Below are 15,907 nucleotides of genomic sequence, written 5' to 3' on the forward strand. Positions count from 1 at the left end.
TGATCGTGCTTTCAAAATGCATGTGCATGAAGGCAAGCCAGTGACTCTTTGCTGAGTCAGGGCTCTGCTCTGAACTGATGCTAAATCTGATGCAAACCAAGATCAGGTGCCAGCCTCAGTAAAGAACACTGATTCTCCCTTAAGAATCTTAACCACCTGGACCTGAGATTCCTTGGATTTTGCTCTCAAGGAGACAGGCTTGTTGGAGAGTAGAATAACCCTGGAAAGTGGGTGTGGAGGATGAAATAGTAAAGGCTGGCATCAGGTTGTCAGACAGCGAGGAGCTGGCATCATGTCAAGCTGAGGGCCAGACCGAATGAAGGATCAAAGAGGAAAGACAGTATCTGGAATCTTCTAAATGCCCTTGAGGCCTGGTGTCACATGCAGCCTAATGAGAAATTTCATCCGTGCCATCTGCAAGTCCTACTGTATCTTCTTGGAGGTACTAAGAGTCACTCTCTGAAGTGCTGCTTGCTGAAAAATAGCTCCTCTGGATGGAAAAGGACAGGGTTTGGCCAAAATGCTGGTATGGCCTTATCAGCTATGGAGGCTAGGAGGGCGGTCCTTTGAGAGACTGGTGAGAGAAACCACCTGGGACCATCGGACAAGACAATTTTGCTTGACCATCTAGTAGATAAAGTCCTTCAGTTCTGAGCTTCCTTTAGAGAGCTGATGAGTCACAGAAGAATCAGAGATAGTTTCATGGGCCAAGTTCCACTGAGGAAGGAGCAAAGAGCATATACTTGCTTTTAAGGTACATCTGTGTAGACAGGTATCAGCCCTAAGTTGCCTCAAAACAAGAGCTGATAATAATTAACATTTCTTGAATGCTTACTGTGTGCTAAGCACATTAAAAAAAAAAAAAAAGAATGATCTCAAAATACTTCACAACAAGGAACCCTGGTGGCACAACATTTAAGCACTTGGCTGATAACTGAAAGGTTGGTGGTTTGAGCCCACCCAGTGGTTCCATGGGAGAAAAGACCTGGTGATCTGCTCCCGTTAAGATGAGAGCCTAGAAAACTCTATGGCGTAGTTCTACTCTGTCACATAAGGTCGCTATGAGTTGGAATCAACTGAACAGCACACAACTACAACAAGAACAAGCTTTGTAACACCCCAGGGGCTATGGGCCCTGCTCTCTTCCAGCCACAGGGCCGAAGTATAGCCCTTCCCTCTGTCTGGAAGACAACACTCTTCAACATTTAATTAACTCCGAGACTCCCTTCATATCTCCACTCCGTTATCACTTCGAAAGCTCCAAGTTGCAAAAAACTTCTGTTCAATTTTACGATCTTAGACCACTCTGGGCTGCTGAACAAAAGAACTCCTCCATAGCAGTAAATGTAAGAGTGGATAACATTCATTTTTCTAAGGCATAACAATAATGAAACTTCTTAGTTGGTGTATTATAGTGCTTGCATATAAATTGTGTTTATGCAAAATTTACATAATTTTGATAACTGATGGAATCTAATTATTTGAGAAATAGCTTATGAATAAAAGTGTAACTATATTCACCAAACACATAGGGTTTGGCTCAGAATCAAAATAGGTAAATTGATGATTCTGCTTGCATATTGGAGAGGTCATAAATTATTGCTGAAATTTGTATTTTTCCCCACTAATCACTTGCAATTCTAGGTTTTGAACACAGGGTTTCAAACTGAGTCCTGTACAGTTCCAACTCCTGCTGAGAATCTGCATTTCTAATGAGTCCCCCAGATATACTAAATGAGAATCTACATTTTAACAAGATCCCCAGGTGATTCTTATGTATAACTTCCTGGGAATGTTTTTTTAGACACGCAAATTCTCAGCAGGAATTAAACCCGGAATAAACTGGTTTAAAGCCCAGTTTGAATGCTTTTGCTTTTCAACAGTGACCCTCTCTACTTGACAGAAATACATAAAACCAGCTGCCATTGACTCACTGCCAACTTGTGATGACCTTATGTATGTCAGGGTAGAACTGTGCTGCATAGGGTTTTCAGTGGCTGACTTTTTAGAAGTGGATCACCAGGCTTTTCTTCCAAGGTGCCTCTCTGGGTGGGCTCAAATCTCCAATCTTTCAGTTAGCAGTCAAATGCATTAACTGTCGTACCACCCAGGGACAGAAACACAGAACTCTTTAATTGGCTTTTCACTGGCCACTACAAGTTCTCTCAGTGCGTGGGGAGAGCACTCTGAAGAACATCAAGGTTAAGATACATCAAACTCATTCCACATCAACAGTCACATAAAACTCATGCTGACCTCACATGTTTTGGACGTGCCCTTTAGCCTTCTAAAATACACACCTTCTCGTTTTATCTAAACTGCCTGGACAGTAAAATTTGATTTTGTTGCCATAAAAAAAAGCTTTTATTATCTAAGCAATAAGGTGTAAGGAGAAGGAGATTACCATGGCAAAGCCTTTACAGTTTATTATATAGGTAATCACACAGGTAAAGTGTCATTTTATAAAAATGTTTCCACACTCTTCATTCCTTTTCCATACAGGACTAACAACAGTAATAGAAAGAACCTGAAAGGCACTTCCGTAGAATCAGACTGGTCGATTTCAGCTCTGAGAAAGGCTCTTCCCAGAAATGTGAAGACCAAGACGCCGATGACAAAACTGCTTGATTTGGAAGCTCGGATGAGCCAAGTCACATCTAGCGTTCTTCATAAATAGAAAGAACATTATGAGGGGGGCAGCCACAGAACTTGCTGGGGGATACTAAGGAATTAAAGCAGAATTTCAAAGGCAATTTAAGAAATAAATCTTCAACAGCAGCCAGACTAACACAGATTAAAGAGTTAAAACTAGGCCATGGTCCATCTCTGATGAGTTTTCCTTAGGGAGACTGTGATGGCAGAAATCGCCTGGGACCGTCGGATCAGACAATTCTGCTTCAGGACCTTCTAGTGAATAAAATCCTTCAAGTCTGAGCTTCCTTTCGCAAAATGAAGCAGGTAGGAACATCAGGAGGAAACAAGGCTGGAGAGGGACAGGCAGGATGAGCAGGCTGAAGAAAACCTCATGTCCCCCAGCCGACTATAGAGAGAATGTAGAGATTGGTGGGAAGAATGGATGCTAATGGCTGCTAATGTAATGTTTCAGCCTTCCTGGCTTCTATCGAGTAGTATAAAGCATGCAATGAGATAAGCCATAAAGCCAGGCTTCCCAGTATAAAGTATTTTTATTTCCTTCATTAAAGGAAAAATAATGGAAAACCAGTTCCCCCTCGTGTGGCCTCTGCTCCTTATTAGTGCATCAGGGAATGTCGGCTGAGCTCCTGCCAGTCTGCTGGTGTCTGGTGGCTGCTACGAGAAGCCTTGAGCTGGAGAGTTATGTTTGCCCTTTGCTAGCTAGCACCGATGGAAGACGCTGTCTGTATGGCCCAAGTGTTTAAGCATCTGTGTCCCTTCTCCTAGGTGCAGGTGTATGAAACTTCCTTTATACACTAAGGCGTAATGTACTGTTACCATGGGTACCACTTCTAGTCCAGCTCCCGAGGTACTACTACCAGGAATTCTTGGGCCCAGGACAAAACTAGTCTAGGGTTTCAGCTCACCAATTTCTCAACTACAGCAGCAAAGCATCTGTCCTTGGCTTGATAGGCACAAATGCACAAGGCTTCTGGACCTGTGTGTGGGTCTGTACTCCCAGGTTCAGGAGGACCTGCAGCCCTAACACCTATGACAGCTGCACACTGAACTCGCATGCCGCTGGTGCCTGCTCCTTCCCTTCTCCACTCTGGTCTCCACCTTTCAGCCTCCTGGACCCTGGACGCTGGTTACTGGGGTCACCTCTCCCGAGTTTCCATGACTCCTTCGCTTTCCACACAATTAAGTCCTCTACAGTCTACCTGAGAAACCATTTTCCTACTATACTCTCCACTCCCACAGTTGCAAGTTAACCCTGGGCTCATTATCAAATCGTTGGCTGTGGTCTTTTTTTTTTTTTGCCACAGTGATGGCATTCCTGGGTCTGCCATCTTCCACTTTGTACATCTTTTAAAATAATATTTTATTGTGTTTGAGGTGAAAGTTTACACAGCAAATTCGATTCCCATTTAACAAGTTTTATACAAGTTGTTCTGTACCACTGGTTACAATTTTTACAATGTGTCAGCGTTCTCACTATTTCCATTCTGTTTGTTCTGTTTCCATTGATCTAGCTTCCGTTCCCCTTCTTATCTTTGCTTCTGGGTAAGTGTTGACCATTTGTTGACTGTTTAAGGGAGTACCTTACTCATGGATGATACTGTAAATTTTATAAGCCAATCTATTATTTGGCTAAATGGCTCCAGAAATAACTTCAGTTCTAAGTTCAAAGGGTATCTTAGGGCTATAGTCTTACGGGTTCCTCTAGTTTCTATCATTCCAGTAGGGCTGTCCTTTTTTTAGGAATTTGAATTTTATTCTACATTTGACTCTGTGCTTTTTTTGCATTTAGGTTTTACAAGCTACATTCCTTTTTTTTTTTTTTAAGGCAGCATTCTTTTTATAACTAGAAAAAATAATAAATGGAATTCTTTTTCCTGAATGTAGCAGTAAAAAAAAAAAAAAAATTTTTTTTTTAAGCAGTGGTGACAAACTGAACTTCCTGAAGATGTCTTGAATACCACACATTGATATGTGGTAAACATTCAAAACCCAACAGATGTGTCTACAGCACAGACTGTGGTGCATCACAAACCTTTGAAAAGTTGCCAACAATGATGACTGTCAGGGAAATGAAGAAGCAGTGCCTTAAGCCTGAATCCCATTCCACATGCAGAGTAAAACCCCCCAGCCATCACTGAATGTCAGCAACAGCGCTCTGTTTGCTGATCAGGTGGAGCTCATTTTATTCCTTTTTTTTTTTAAATCAGAGATAACCTGTTACTATCTCTTAGTCTGCGTTATTTAAATTGGAACCTTACAATGACTCGAAGCCACAATTAATGAGTAAGTACTTTGTCAGACCATTTGAGGTGCATTTCCAAAAGGGGACACATGCAGATTTAGCACAAGCACCAACTCCCAACACTTATAAAATCCTGGAGTTCTTATAAAATACACAGCCTATTAAAAAAACAGGGATTTCCTTTACTTCTTGGAATTTTAAAAATGACATCTGAGCTGCAATGATCCTATAAATTCTACAATTCCCACAACTTCATATGTTCAGTGGTACAATCTACATTCCCCATATGCCTCCATTTAGAATCTCATATATGACTTTGCTTAACAATCTAAGTTCTTATCTTTGCTAAATACTGCTTAGTTTTGTTTCTTTCCATGGAAATCACTATTCAGTGAAGGTAACAGTATTTTTCTTTCCATGGTCATAAAAATGATATGATTGACCACCCGTTTTTTAGAAAAGCTACACCTATGGGAGAGAAAGCAAACTGCTCTGTCTGTGGATGTTAATTTTCTCGTCGCACAAGGGAGCCATTTAAGGAACAAAGTTAACATTCTTCTTTACATTTTTACTTTATTCTACATCCTCATTAAAAACCAACTGGAAAACAGAGAAAGTAGGATAAAAACAAAGTAATTTTCAAAATATGGCAAAATCTCTGTCTCGGACTCAAAATACAGCCAATCATTCCCAACACTGTTGTATTTCCTTTCAGGGTTTTTTTTTGGGGGCGGGGGGGCAGAGGCAAGAGTGGAGGGAGGGCCTGTGCAGGAGCCATCATTGTTGCTGAACACCAAGAACTGAGGAACAGAAACTGGAAGAGACAGATGTGACACAAGAAGTTACAAACATGCTAGCCCACATCCGATCCAAGGTAGCCTGGCCTAGCCTTGACTGTTTTTTGCTCCTAGTGGTTCCAGAATTCCTCGGCTCTCTAGAGAGGAGGCAGAGAAGGAATGTGCACTTCCTGCTTTGGGCCATAAAGCTCTTCACCACTGGGTACCTCCAGTCTCATGTTCTGCCACTCTCCTCAGTAAGTCCTTGCCCGAGCCCAGTGGTTTCCAAAGTGGGGGGCACAAATAAGCTATTAAACTCCATGAACTCGCTTTTCATTAAAAAGCAGACTTTTCTCATCTTTAGTATATAGATTAACAATGGCACACATATAGAATTTATAAATAAATTTTCTGATTCCGGAGGAATGTGTCAAAATTCTCTTACTGATGGAGCGAGACTCAGGGAATGTGCTGGTCCCAGGACACATGACGATCGCCTGTGCTTCTGGTTCCTCTGCGTCGTCTGCATGGGACCCTCTTTTTCCCTTCTCTGTCTAGTAAATTCATAGTCAACCTGTAAGAATCAGCTCAAACGTTGCCTCTGTGGTGGGCCCTTTCCTACCTAGCCAGAGTTGACTGTGCCTTCCTTAACATACTCCTCGTATAGTATTTGCCACCCTGCATTACACTACTTGTTTCCACCTGCACACCTTAGACCTTGGGCTTTTCCAGGAAAGAGACCATCTTTTATCCCTCACTATGTTTTTAGCAGTGGAGCCCCTGGCTGGGGCAAATGGTTAATGTGCTCCGTTACTAACTGAAAGGTTGGAGGTTTGAGTCTACCCAGAGGCACTGCGGAAGCAATGCCTGGTGATCTATTGAAAAAATCAGCCACTGAAAACCCTAAGAAGCACAGTTCTACTCTGACACACATGGGGCTGCCGTGAGTCAGAATCAACTGAACAGCAACTTTTTCTGGTGTTTTTAGCAGCGCTTCCTCAATTGTGGTCCTCAGACCACTTACATTGGTGCCCACTGTACTCATTAAATGCAGATTCCTGGGCTCCACCCCACACCCACAGTAGCAGAGTCTTTGGGAAGGCACTCAGATGCTCCTCATGCATTGCAAAGTTGGAGAAGCACTGGTTTGGCACACATTCCTCTATCTACTGGATAGATGAAAGAAGAAGAGAAGAGAAAGGTAGAGGAAAGCATGGAAAGGTCTGAAAGGAGAAGGAAGGACGTTTTGGAGGCAATGGTGGCCATGCAGAATCGGGGGCCCCTGGCCTTCTCTACTCATCAACGGATGGAATATTTGTATCTCAGGGCTGAGATCTACTACATGCCGAATAAACAAAAAATTGAAGGGTAACTTCTTCTCAGTGTCTTGGTCAGAGGAAAAGCATTTCTCCTAAATGTTTTTTTCCTAAAAAATTTTCCTTAAGTACTAAATATTCATATGGAACAGAAAAGAACCAACCTTTGCTGAACATCTACCATGGGCAAGGCTAGATATTTTCTAGAATGATCTGGTAAATGCATTATCTTGTACATGAATCTTCACAAAAACCCTAGAAAGTGATAGCAGTCCCCTTGTTTTATAGTTCAATAGAAGAAACTCAACCAGTTTCAGAGCTCGAATGTGTGGAGATGAGATTTATACCCTATTCTACTTCTGCATCTCATGCTGCCTAATTAAGTAGTTAACAAACCTTGGATAACGTGATTTTTATTAGAACATGGCCTAGCAAGAACCAAGGGTTTAGAGTCACTGGAAGAATGATGTAACACACATAGGAAGAAATTCTATTGTACTGACTTCAGGTATACGATTTGTTGTTGTCTTGGCTGCCAAATTGTCCAAAAAGACTCTTTTTACCAATCTAATAAATACAAATATGCTCCAGGACCCATTCTGAAATTCTGATATAGGATATCTCACCTTTTAGTATTATACTGTATTTTAAGCTTATACAGTATCTAAGAACAAATTTATCTTATTTTCCTAGTGAAAATGGATTATACCATAAATAAAAAAAAATACACACCTAAAATGATACATACTCTTCCTGTGGAAATGTATGGATAGAACAATTTGCTTAAATCCTTTTTGTACTTCTACTCTATGATGAAAATGAACCGTTCCTTTTCAGAAGCATGTTACCAGGCTGGCTGGTTAGTAGCCTTCATTTGCTGAAAAGATTGAGAAATCTTTTCAGATTTTAAGCTGAAGTCAGAATCAACTTCTTGTCCTCCGGCTCTTATTGTGGGTCTATTATTCCCCAGAGAAGGCTGCAGTGAAAGAGAGCTGCCTTCTGATGCTAGGTGTGCGACAGGTATAATGTATGGAGGTAATCCACGCGTGTCGCTCAGCAAGGCTATTAATACAAGGTGCTATTTATGCTGGTTTCCGGGGGACTGTACCAGAACTGAAAAGGCCAGCTCTGCACTTTTGGTATTTATCCAGCTGCTCTTCCTTCATGCCAACAGATTCATTCAGTCCTTGCAGTAGCCCTGGGGAAACATCTAATGCAGAGAAAAACCTCAGGGAGGAAAGGAAATAGGAAAAGAGAAGTTTCACCACCAAAGAGCGAGCTACACCTATTTAGAATGACACTTATTCTCAAATGCAGCAATGTGTGGAGGCAGGATTTGAAATACACTGTACCACAGGGACTTGCGTTAGTCACAAAGTCACCGGAACCTTGAGTTTCTCTGTGTTATATGGTATTTGCCCTTTTCACAATTTCAGGACGGATCCTGGAGCTTATTTCTGTTTATTAGACTGGTGCACAGTAAGGAAAAGGAGCCATTTTGGGCAGTCTGTCAGCTAGGCGAGCAAAAAACCATCCACATATGGCTCTCCTGAGGCATAAATATATTTATTAGCCTCTTCTATTATGGGCTCCTGATAGCCTCTGTAGGTGTATGTTCATCACCATCCTGTGTGCTTTCAATATGCTGGCATTCTCTTAGATATTGGGGGTAGAGGGCAGGAACAAGTTTATTTAATTTCCTTTGTCTAGTGCTTTCTACAAGTCACAAGCAGGGGGGCACTCAGAAAAACCATTTAATGAGAAGGAAAGGGATTATTAGTCAGGAAAGTCTTGTTTGTATGGGTTTTGATAAATGGCAACATTGTATTCATTTTCAGAGCACAAGGATATAGGGACCTTTCATTAACTTTCTTAAAAATACTATTAAAAAAAAAAACCCTTGATTTCATATTCATTAGCTATTTAGTCTAAGGAGCTGGTAAAACATAGTAACGGTTTAACACATTCCTGGTATTTTAATAGGAAACTGAAGTCTTTATAAAATGATCATATGACAGTGCTGAGCAGCTGAAAAGGCTCCTAACGTCAGCTCTCCTACTGGTGATCCCATTACAAACATCCCTTGTTAAATGGCACTGAGAAAAGCATCATAGCTACACCATTCCAGATGATTTGGTTCTAGTGTATATACTAGGAATGTTTACTATTTCGGCCACGTTGTTTTTACAGGGGAACCTCTACCCATTACCCATGATTCTATCAACATCCTCCATGTGACCGAACTCAGACACCAAGTTTGCTTGTTGTCACAGCATTTATTCTGTGACACATGTCTGATTCTAAGATTTGCTTCACCTAATGCATATCTTCCCCATGCTCCTATCAAAGTATATATAGCTCCACAATGCCAATAAATCTTCTGATCAAGGAGGGTAGTTAAACAGTCAACAACACTATTGGTTCAAACAACACTGCACCATAAGATATAGAAAAAGGCCTTCTGATTTCATTCAGCTTAAATAGCAAAAGGGTTGGCAAACTTGAGCATGTCATCAGCATTAGAATATTCGAACATATGCTGTGCATGTCAGGGAACATCAAGTAATACTGCTGCTTGGCTGAAGCCAAGGAAAAATAATAACTCCCCAGACTCTTAATGGAACAATGCCCTACTGTACTTATCCTTACATGCCTCAGACCTTCGTCCTAATCCTGGTCCCCACTGTGATATCTGCTTTTATTGCAAAATGAGAAAAAGACAAGAGGCCACAGAATGGTTAACGAAAGTGACTGCCTATTGTTAGCTACAACCTTCAGTTCTTAATTTTTCCATTTTATTCCTAAGGGCTGAGTTGAATTCTATAACGAAAAATAGGCAAAAAAGCAAAGCCCTAAATTTTCGATACTTCAATATAATTGTTTTTCTGGTCTCAAGGAGACACAAGCGTAATCTGACCTTTAAAATGTGTAGCTAGAAGGTTGATGTTTCAGGCAGTATGAGAGAATGATTTTCCTACTGTGCTGATACAAAAAGGGAAGGCATTATAGTGTGTCTTTTAGGTATGTAAATGATTGGAAATGAAATCCCTTCCCTCCTGTCTCCAGTGGTGGGATGTGAGGGGAACTGGGTGGGGGCAGAGACTCTGGGGTGTTGCAAAGGAGGGTGACACCGTCTTTCCTTCAAGGAGATACAGCAGACACATTCTTCCTCTCACTCTTCCTGTCACCCAGGCTTTCTCATCCTTGGCACTACTGACATTTTGAGCTGGATAATTCTTTGTTATGGAGACTGTCCTGTGCACTGTAGGGCGTTTACAAGCACCTCTGGCCTCTACTCAGTAGATGTCTATAGTACTCCCTTCTCCTCAGTTGTGACAACTAAAAATATTTCCAGACATGCCAAATGTCCCTGGGGACAAAATCATCCCACTGAGAACTATTGCTCAAGCCTCAGACAAATCACTCCCTTTGTAAGACTCTCAACCAGTGGTCTCCAACCACAGATTCACAACAGAACTGAGGTTCCTTAAAAATCCCTATTGTTGAGATCACTCTCAACAATAACAAAAAACCCAAACCCACTGCCGTCGCGTTGATTCTGACTCACAGAGACTCTACAGGACAGAGTACAGCTGTCCCAAGGCGGTAATCTTTACCGAAGAGACTGTCACATCTTTCTCCCAGGTAAATCAATATGTCTAGGGGAGGGAGGAGGACTTGGGCAGGGATGATCACAAAGCTCTAAGTTATTTTAATTATGGCGCACACACATATACTTTGGTATGGAGAGAAGTAAATGTTAATTTACAGGCATCATCTTTCAGACAATGTTAAGTTATTCACAAACGAGAAGAAAAAAAGCCCAAAAGGGCAAACAAAGCTTGACTTTTTGGCATTGTCTGGAAAGCCAGGCAACTCACAAAAGCAGCTAAAATCTTAGGGAATGTGGGGGCAAAAAACAAACCAACAGTGAGGAGAGAATCCTGCTACATTTCATAAGCCTGAAAAAGTCAATAAAATTGGTCTTATTTGGACTCAGACTAAAAGTGGTTCCAAGGACATGTGCTCCAACAATTTTACGTTATCTGGGCATCCAAGGAGCAGCAAACTGGGCACATGGGAAGATTAGCACAAAAACTGTTCTGAAATGCGACGGCTCCACTGGCAACTTCCCATTTGGAAGGCTTTCTCAAGCTTATATTCCAGAAAAAGGACACAAAGTTTAAAATGTCACAATGACGATACCTACTCTGTGTTTGGGACCACCCGCCAACCACATTGATGATCTGTGTGTGGTTTTGCTTGGCTACCTGTAGGGCTTCAGTGCCGTAATCGAGGCCCTAGTTAGTGTATGACCTGAGGGATGACAGAAGAAGAGAGTCCTGGTGGCCCAGCAGTTAAAAGCATTCAGCTGCTAACCAAGCTCCCACCACACAAGTTCTAATCCCCCAGCTGCTCTGCAAGAGAAAGACGTGGCAGTCTGCTTCCGTAAAGATTTACAGCCTTGGAAACCCTATGGGGCAGTTCTCCTCTGTCCTATAGGTTTGCTATAAGTCAGGATCGACTTGATGCCAGTGGGTTTGGTTGGGAAGAAGATATACCTATCTCAAAACTGCTTTTTCTTCTGCCTGAAATTCTCACTTTTATACTCATTTCTTTGGCTGGGGAGAGAGTCTCAAAAGTGCATTTGTTAATATGATGGCATGTAGATATGTCACTCTGGGAGGGAGGACACATCGTCATCAAAAGGATGAGGTTATCAGTGACACAGGACATTGAGTTTCAACAGCTAAGAAGAGAAAAAGTTAAGGGTTACAGGAGTGCCCCTGGCCTGCAGGGGGGCAGCATGAAGTTCATAGTCTTTGCGGTGGGGGAGGAAACTCCAAGATGGAAGGAAGCAGACAGAGAAAGGGGAAGTGAGCAGAGGTTGGGATGGGGGAGCTGAAACCCTTGACCTTTCCAAATTCTTTTTGGGCTAGAATAGGCACTGCTTTAGGAAAAAATAAAAATGAGGTATAGGAACATGTCTGGTCCCTTTATACAGGACACGTGCTTTATCTGATTTCCCTTTCCTGTCTGAAAGAACAAATCTACAAGCCACTCCTTGGAAACCCTAAAACTACTGCTCCCCCACCAGCCCCTGTTCTCTGCAACTGTGGGCCCCCACGCCCTGCCCCCAGTATACTCTCTCCTCCATTGGCTCATGACTGTCTTCCATTTTTTCCAAGACTACTCCTAATTAGATGCTAAATTGACAACAGCACTTAACAGAATTTTTACAGCTCTATTTTGGAATACTTTCTCCCCCAGCATATGGCAGGACGATCAAGTATTCTCCTTTCTCCATGTTTTTTTTAATATAATGTTTCATTGCTCATTTTAAGCCTTCACAATCAACTTGGACACACACACAGACTTGTGATGAGAAGCTAGACTAGTTTGTACACAAAGCAATTAAATCTGGCAGCTATGATTCCAAAGGATGAATATTTTCCAGTTGTGGTAGGGGGCCAATCATATAGAGAAGAAACCAGCTGTTTCTCGTTAGTTCCTGATGTGACTTTCCACACAGATGCTCACGTTGCAAAATTTATTTTCTGTTAAGATGTATTGTGAGAGAATTATATCATCTTTGTTCCCCTCCCAAGTCCCATACTCTTTCTGGGAAAATGAGAATGTTCTATGTTACGGTTACTTAGACCAGTGTAACTGTGTCCTGGTTAAATGCCAACTCTGATTTTATATTTTACCTACTTAATGGCTTCCTTCAATAACTGTATTGAACAAGGTATTCTTCACAGCCCAGTTGGGAAGGAGAAGCATGTAGTCCATTTCTCCCTGATGTGTGCTCGCTTGGGACAGAGCACGTGCAAACATCTGAATTCTCCCATGAACCCAGCAGTATTTTTTAAGGAACGTGGTCAGGCAGGGCTCACCTCATGCTGGCACTTTGGTAGCAAGGTGAATATTTAGAATTGCTTAAGGTTTCCATTTATTTCTAAGGTACATCCAATGCCTGTTAAGTACTTTGGGGCTGAGAGAACTGAATGGCCCAAAGTGAGGAGAAGCAAGAACGAGCTAGGACTGGCACACATATGTCCGTGTTGCTTATACACCAGATGCTTTAACATCTGTCTCAGGGCTAGCTCTCTCTTTGGAATTCCCCACAGGACTTGTTCCACCCCAAAGAAATAAACCCATTGCCATTTGAGTCGATTCTGACTCATAGCCACCCTACAGGACAGAGCAGAATAGCCCCACAGGGTTTCCAAGGAGCGGCTCGTGGGTTCAAACTGCCAACCTTTCGGTTAGCAGCCTGAACTCTTAACCACTGACTGCATCACCAGGGCTCCCAGGACTTGTTCTACATCCTCCAAATCTGGATGTGTCTTCCAATGTAAGCCTGAGGTCATAATTATATTAAATGGACTACATTCATATTTCACCACCAATAAGTTTCATTTTTTAAAACTTGTAAGCTACCTGATATTTTCAAGAACACCACAATCCCAAAAATTCATCCTTTTCTCCCTGCTAGAAAAAATGGGGTTTATTCAAGTACGTCAGTCACAATGTTGGTGGGGTTGTAGGCTTACTCTGAACACTGGCATAGTGTTTCCATTTGGCAGAAATACATGTAAGTGGTTGAGAAACAGGACCTGCATTTTATTTTTAAGCTAATACTTATGCAATTTTTATTAAAGGATAGTTTAGAAAACAAGTGCTGGCATTTACTCAAAGCAATAGCACACAGAAAATGGTTGACCTAAATATTTTTCTCCTTTATTTTGGAGGCAAAGTTCCATTTTGCCAAGTAGGTGACTTTTAAACTGCAGTACTGCTTGGCAGAACTCATTCAGAAGTGATCCTCCCCACCCTTTTAAAACACAATGGAATTATGGGCAGAGCAAAAGATATACAACTTCCTTGGGTGCCGAGTTTCCTGGCCCCATGCTTTCAGCCGTTGAGGACTAAAGAAACACTCAAAGAATCTGTTATAAATTTCAAGATGTCTCATGACCCATGTGATGTTCATTTTACTGGGGAATAAAAACATAAAAATAAAAGTACTCAGAGCAGCTGGGGCACAGAGGTAACTTGAGGTCATGGCTACACTTTGTCAATTAGTGTGTGAATCATTCAAATGGAAGGTATCATACAGGGACCTTGGAGTAAGAGTTTATTCTAAAATGCCACAAGAAAGAACAAGATAGAGTGGTCTTCTCCGAGCAGCTAACTAATGCATCTAGACAGGGACTGGAAAGCTATGAGCCCTGAGAGCCACATCTGGCCCCCTGCCTTTTTGTATGTTTATTGCTGCTTTCAAGCTACAGCCGCTGAGCTGAGCAGTTGCACAGAGACTGTATGGCCCACAACGCCTGAGATATTTACTAGCTGGCCCTGTATAGAAAACGTTTGCTGTCCCAGGTCTAGAGGACAGGGCTGAAGTTGGGTGTGTTTATAAGTACTAAAAAAAAAACGGTAACTTAATTCAGGATAGATTAGAAAAGTTACGTAACTATAAAAATTTAGACAAAGAACACCAACAATACTAACACCTTTCATTTGTATAACATCTTTACCTTCTTGTTATGCAATGGATTTCCTAAAAAGATAGTCCTAACCCTTGTATCTGTGTTTATGACCCTGCTTGCAAATAGGTTTTCTTTTGTTATGCTAATGTGGCCATACCATAGTAGGGTGGGTCCTAAACCTAATCCTTTCTGAGTGGTCTCATAAAGAAAAACAGACTGGGAAAGACACACATACAGGGGGAAGTCACATGCCATGTGACAGAGGAGGCAGATGCATCTACGAGCCAGGAACACCACGGATTGCTAGCAGCTATCAGAAGCTGCTATAATGGACTCGACGGCACTGGGGTCTGGGTATCAGAAGCTGAAAGGGACAAAAAAGGGCCTTCCTGTAGAGGTGAAACCCTGGATTCAGACTTCTAGCCTCCTGATATGTGAGAAAATAAATGGCTGTTCTTTAAAGCCACCCACTTGTACTAATTTTGTTATGACAGCACTACAAAACTAAGATACTTCTCTAAGTACTTTCAAACATATTTTTAGAGTTTGGTTTGAACAATTAATTAGGTTACAATCTGATTAATAGAAGAAGAGTTCTATTAAGGTCCAGATACCGTGACTGGTGCATATATGTGTGGTAGGGGAAGAGTCAATGATTCTTCACCTCTGGGGGCCTTAAGAGAGGCCAAATGATAACTGAAAGAGATGATTTTCTTTCCAGTCCTTGGTTTGTTCTATACCCTTGGAATCTTATATGTAGCAGATGGTTTAAAATTCATGAATTTTAGATTTGGTTAGTGCTAGGCTTAATTCTTAGATTTACACAACTCCATGATCAGTTTTTTCTAAAAAGCACATTGTGTGTCAAAGTAAGGACTCTGCATATGAAAAACAGGCAGAATATATGGTCAAATTCCAGAGTCATGGGGATGCAATGAGATATAGATATGTTACACGAGCCTGGGCATTGTGGACATGTGTTTTCTTTGTCCTATATCTTCCTCCTTTCTTTTGATGTTAAAGCTCTCTGCTGTCAAGTTGATTCCGAGGCATAGCGACCCTACAGGATAGAGGAGAACTGCCCCATAGGGTTTCCAAGGAGCGCCTGGTGGATGCGAACTGCCGACCTTTTTGTTAGCAGCCGTAGCTCTTAACCACTATGCTATCAGGGTTTCCCTTTTGATGTTAGCACTTTAATTTTCCTCTAGGGAACCACTGCTCTTCAACTCTCAGTCTGTGGGGCTCAGGTGATGTTCATCTCACTCCTAACTCTGTGGCAGGCACATGACTCCAAACCTCTAGCCACAGTGATTGGTTTAGGGACAGATACAAAACTCAACCCAGCCAAAGGGAATCTGCCCTTGGACTTTTGTTGAAACTACTGGCAACAAAGCTCTCCCTCGAACCAAAGGGACTAAGGAT

General features: G+C 41.8%; 1 protein-coding gene across 5 annotated transcripts in view; it reads right to left on the reverse strand.

The window, feature by feature from the left end:
- SPATS2L (spermatogenesis associated serine rich 2 like) overlaps nucleotides 1-15,907 on the reverse strand; it is a 187,462-nt gene that overhangs the window by 24,389 nt on the left and 147,166 nt on the right. The window lies entirely within an intron of this gene.

This window comes from Loxodonta africana, chromosome 6 (genome assembly GCF_030014295.1).
Source record: "Loxodonta africana isolate mLoxAfr1 chromosome 6, mLoxAfr1.hap2, whole genome shotgun sequence".
In the NCBI taxonomy this organism is placed as follows: Eukaryota; Metazoa; Chordata; class Mammalia; order Proboscidea; family Elephantidae; genus Loxodonta; species Loxodonta africana.